The sequence below is a fragment of the Panthera onca genome, chromosome D1 (genome assembly GCF_046562875.1).
Source record: "Panthera onca isolate mPanOnc1 chromosome D1, mPanOnc1 haplotype 2, whole genome shotgun sequence".
Lineage (NCBI taxonomy): Eukaryota > Metazoa > Chordata > Mammalia > Carnivora > Felidae > Panthera > Panthera onca.
Window position 1 is genome coordinate 45,316,332 of NC_138348.1, and position 6,000 is coordinate 45,322,331.

The 6,000-nt window shown below is 40.7% G+C and overlaps 1 protein-coding gene across 1 annotated transcript in view; it reads left to right on the plus strand.

The window, feature by feature from the left end:
• LOC144612860 (uncharacterized) overlaps positions 1 to 6,000 on the plus strand; it is a 120,022-nt gene that overhangs the window by 69,855 nt on the left and 44,167 nt on the right. The window lies entirely within an intron of this gene.

Here is a 6,000-nt window from a genome sequence, read left to right on the forward strand (position 1 = left end):
ACTGGCAAGAGTAAGGAAGTGTAGCAGGAGCTAACATTGAAGTACACAAAAGAGGGAATGCCATGAGTCAGGGGGTGCAGAAATTGATCACTGGGATCCTTTGCTGTCTTATGAACCCGAGAGCAACACAGGGACTCAATAATCTATACCAGAACTTCTAGACTGGGAAGATAAACATTACTAAACTCCATCAGCTATGTGGATTTCAGAATCTTTGGTTATCCTGTTATAAAGTTTGGGAACTAGAACAGGGCAGACCCTGGGTCAGACCTTCCATCAGTGGAAGAGTCTGGAGGACAATGACAGAACCAATACTAGGTTCTTCCTGGTTGGAAGTGGAAGACAAATGACCCTCCCTTTAAGCTATGTAAGGCCCTGGAATTTCCAATAGTTCAAGGAGAACAGGAAGCCGTGAGAAGAAGATATAGAATCTTCCATTGATCCTGTAAACGGGGGGCACTAGTCATTTATGGAAGAAAAAGGTGGGGGCTGTGGCACAGTATTTTTCTTCTGATTTTGTGGGGTGGTAGGTATTGGTTGTAGAGATAATGGAATAGTGCATGGCTGATTAAAAAATGATACATTTATACATTTACTTCATGGAAAGATGTCCACAACATATTGTTGAGGGAAAAAAAACAAAGTATAAAACAGCATGTATACTATGATCCCATTTATGTAAAATAATTCACAAAGATAAGGAACAAGTATGCCTTCTTCATTTGCTTGGGTATAAAATAAAGTCATTATTTTTACTGTTCAAATAATAATGAAGTCAATGCTATTCTTCTAAGTCTAGCAGAAAATACAGTTTTCCTTCTTGGTCTCCTGCCCCAAGATTCCTCAATGTCAATTTTGTTGATCTTTTCACAGAACCAACTTTTGGCTTCAATGATATTTTTCGTATTATTTTTCTATTCTTGATTTTATTTATCTTTGCTTTGGTCTTTATTGTTTTCTTGCTTCTAGGTTTCATCTTGCTCAAAGGTGCAAAGTTAGGCTATTCCTCAAATGGCAATACTCTTTTTTTTTTTTTTTTTTTTTGAAGTATTTTATTTTATTTTATATTTTTATTTTTTTATTTTTTTATTTTTTTTATTTTTTAATATATGAAATTTACTGTCAAATTGGTTTCCATACAACACCCAGTGCTCATCCCAAAAGGTGCCCTCCTCAATACCCATCACCCACCCTCCCCTCCCTCCCACCCCCCATCAACCCTCAGTTTGTTCTCAGTTTTTAACAGTCTCTTATGCTTTGGCTCTCTCCCACTCTAACCTCTTTTTTTTTTTTTTTTTTTTTTCCTTCCCCTCCCCCATGGGTTTCTGTTATGTTTCTCAGGATCCACATAAGAGTGAAACCATATGGTATCTGTCTTTCTCTGTATGGCTTATTTCACTTAGCATCACACTCTCCAGTTCCATCCATGTTGCTACAAAAGGCCATATTTCATTTTTTCTCATTGAAATGGCAATACTCTTATATGGTCTTCTGAATCAGTGCCCCTTGTCATTGCTAACAGAGCTTGAGGATTCAAATGCATCACTGCTTTCCAAAGTAGGCCTTGACTTGCTGACCTAAGGCTTTCAACAAACAGGCTTTTCCATTGCTCACATGCACACCACTTAGTAGAAGTACAAGCTTCCTCATATATATTAAAAGAGGGGCTGATGTCTGCTGCCCCATAGACCCTAAATCTTCCTCATTCTAGATGCAGGACAAAAACCAATCCGCCACCTTCTCTATTTTTGAGAGTCATAGGCATTTTTTGGTCTCAGAGATGCATTGCTTGCCACCCCAAGTTGTTTAATACCACTGCTTCAATAACTCAGAATATTAAAGAAAGATCTGGAATTTGTCCCTTTTGGAGGCACCAGTGCTCCTTCTGTAAATTTTCTTCCCCCTCTGCAGTAAATTTCAGATTCTGTATATCACAAATATAAACTAAAAATATGACTGGAAGGATTTTCACCAAAATACTAATGATGAGAATAAAACCAAGAGAAATATAGTTTAAATTAAATCTCCTTTCAACCTGCAACCTACTGATAAATACCTGAGACATACAGAATATAACATCCCTCAAGGAACTCATGGCTGCCTTAATGTGGATATTTTATTAGAGACTAAAAGCAACCTTATTGTGACAATAGACCAACCCCCAAGGTCCTGTAAACCTCACTTTCAACATAGAAAAATTCCTTAGAAACCTACGTTATCTCTATCCTCTCTCCTTCCACAAATTTAAAAGTATATAATCAGTTACTCCTCACAACCCCAGTGCAGCTCCTTCTTCCCACGGGTCCTGTTCCCCTGCTATAATAAAAACACCTTCCTGCAACAAAAATATCTCATCTTTCTTAGCCATTCACTCTAGGACCCAAACTTCAAATCACATCATTTGGCACCCAATGTGGGGCTTGAATCTTCTCATCTGTACTCCGAGCCTCTGTACAAACTTTGTGAGTGCTTCCTCTTCTCTCCCTTTACTTTCATTTCAGGGGCTTTTCAAGGAGTACAGTCTTATTGGAACATTTTCATGTCAATTGCTCAGGCTGCAATCCTCTGGTCCATGGCTACTCTATGTGGAGGACCAAAAGCCTGCCTTTTTACTGGAAGCTAGTGCCCTGGCTGGAATGGTAATAAGATCTAGAACTTGATGCCCCCCCTTTATTCCAATTCTTATACAAAGTTGTCTTTTGGGGCATGGGACAACCACCTAAGTCACTAGGATGGCTGCCCATCTTAAGACTTACCTGTGAGGTGAGCTTTCCTCCTCATGGGTCTAATGTGATCCCCTTCACATCTCTGGTCTAGCCACTTCTGTCCAGGAGACCTCCACCCAGAGGCAGCCAAAACCAGTACCTGATTGAATTAAAAACCCAACCAGGGACTGTTTCCTAGGAAAGTTGGCTGTAAGGACTACATGTGTTGGAATGTCACTTAGATCATGGTGGTTTCTGTCTTTACTGTTTTCTACCAATGTCCCTTATTAACTACTTAAATTACAAAATTGGGTAATTTCCCCCTTGTAAAACTTTTTCCCCCCACCATGGGTTAAAAATGGTGGGTTTTTCATGGCATGGCATAGCACTGCATTTTGGTCCATTCACCAGCATTCATTTGTAGCCTAGGATGCGATAGGGAAGCAGGGGGACACCAGGATCCCTCTTACAAGGCAAGGCAGTTTTCATAGAGACTTCTTAGAGGGACAACTTGGGTCACTTTGACACGCGGAACCTCTGATATATCCTCCCTGGGACACCACCTGGGAGGTGGAGGATTTTTTGATAATGGACTTTCTCTACTTTTCTAGCAACATGGTATCTTCTTTTTCAGTCTCCAAGGATTCTCTCTTGGGATGACTTTTATCCCCCTGGAATCAACTTGGATTGCAAGATTTAATAAAGAAAAAAACTGATCTTCTATAACATTGCATGGCCTCAGTACTCCTTAGGAGATGAGGGACAATGGCCCATCAATGGGACATTAAGCTTCAATATGACCTGTCAGTTAGATCTCTTCTGCAAAACACAGGGCATATGTACTGAGGTACCCTATGTCCAGGCCTTCATGGCCCTAAATCAGGACCCTGACCTAAGGGCTTCTTTCAGAATGTGTCTAACCACACACCAGCTTAATAAACACCCTCTGGATGTATTGGTGATGATTGTCTAAATAAGCCAATTCCTTGTCCAACGTCGCTATTCATCAGGGAAATACAAATCAAAACCACACTCAGATATCACCTCACGCCAGTCAGAGTGGCCAAAATGAAGAAATCAGGAGACTATAGATGCTGGAGAGGATGTGGAGAAACGGGAACTCTCTTGCACTGTTGGTGGGAATGCAAACTGGTGCAGCCGCTCTGGAAAACAGTGTGGAGGTTCCCAAAAAAATTAAAAATAGACCTACCCTATGACCCAGCAGTAGCACTGCTAGGAATTTACCCAAGGGATACAGGGTACATAGGGGCACCTATGATGCATACTGATGCATAGGGGCACTTGTACCCCAATGTTTATAGCAGCACTCTCAACAATAGCTAAATTATGGAAAGAGCCTAAATGTCCATCAACTGACAAATGGATAAAGAAATTGTGGTTTATATACACAATGGAATACTACGTGGCAATGAGAAAGAATGAAATATGGCCTTTACATGGATGGAACTGGAGAGTGTTATGCTAAGTGAAATAAGTCATACAGAGGACAGATTCCATATGTTTTCACTCCTATGTGGATCCTGAAAAACTTAACAGAAGACCATGGGGAAGGGGAAGAAAAAAAAATGGTTAGAGAGGGAGGGAGCCAAAACATAAGAGACTCCTAAAAACTGAGAACAAACTGAGGGTTTATAGGGGGTGGGAGGGAGGGGTGGGTGGGTGATGGGCATTGAGGAGGGCACCTGTTGGGATGAGCACTGGGTGTTGTATGGAAACCAATTTGACAATAAATTTCATAATAAAAAAATTAAAAAATAAATAAAATAAAATAAAATAAAATAAAAATTAAAAAAAATAAGCCAATTCCTCTTAATAAACCTGGGCTACTGGAGGAATCACAGGCTAATCTAAACAAAGAGGACATTGGCTCTGTTACTATCCCTCCTCCTTATAAACCTTAAGACCCCTTTGTCCCAACCCAGTTGGACATACCAGGAGTAGGACTCCCTATCTTCCACCTAAATCTGGGTTGCATCCTCTTATGGAGGTTGCTAATGGAGAAATGGGCAAAAAGTCTCTGTCCCGGGGCACCTGAGTGGCTCACTCAGTTAAGCATCTGACTCTTGATTTTGACTCAGGCCATGATCTCATGGTCTGTGGGATGGAGCTCCACATCACACTCTGCACTGGCAGCACAGCTTGGGATTCTCTCTCCCTCTTCCATTCTCTTTCTGCCCCTCCCCCACCTGCTCTCTCTGTCTCAAAATAAACATTTTTTTAAAATTAAAAAAAAAAATAAGTCCATATCCCATTCTCCATGGCAGACCTGGCTCAGATAAAACAACAATTAAGACGATATTCTGAAAACCCTTCTCAATTTATTGAGGGTTTTCAACAATTATCTTTTATGTTTGATTTGACCCAGCAAGATATATACATCGCATTAACTCATTGTTGTATCCCTAAGGAAAAGAACTGTATCTGGGCAGAGGCTCAAGAATTTGCTGATGAGCTAGCATTCAGAGATAGAGATTATTATCCAGTAGGGGGAACTGCTATTCCCAATACTGAACCTCATTGGAATTACCAAGAAGATACACAGGGAAGGGAGAGATGAGACCATATGATCACTCGCTTAATAGAAGGGATGAATAAAAGGATTCTCTAAACCTGTAAACTTTGATAACATTCAGGAAGTTACTCAAGGAGGTAATGAGAATCCAGCTCTATCTCAGAATCATTTGATAGAAGGCATTTGTAAATAAATATGGACCAAATCTCACCTAAGGGAACAAATATACTAAACATGCACTTTATAAGTCATTTGGCACCTGACATCTGCCAAAACTGACTAAAATGGCTCTAGGTCCTCAAACCCCCACCCAGCACCTACTACAGGTAGCTACTGGAGTCTTTAATAATAGAGATGTGGTGGGGAAGGAGGGCATCTGGGTGGCTCAGTTGGTTAAACAGCTGACTCTTGGATTTTGGCTCAGGTCATGATCTCATGGTTCCTGGGTTTGAGCCCCACATTGGGCTCTGTGCTCGCAGTGCTGAACCTACTTTGGATCTTCTCTCTCTCTCTCTCTCTCTCTCTCTGCCCCCCCCCCCCCAACTTGGCCGTGCACTCTCTAAATAAATTAATTAATTAATATTAACAATTTTTAAAAAATAACAGAGATATGGCCTTAAGGCAGGAAAAAGATCAGCAAGCTAAATTGCAGGGTAAAATACAGGCTCAAACATTGGCTGCCACTATTACAGATTCCCTACAATGACAGACTTACCAGGGGCCCAAGAAAATGCCAGTATCAGACAAAGGACCAGATAAGAC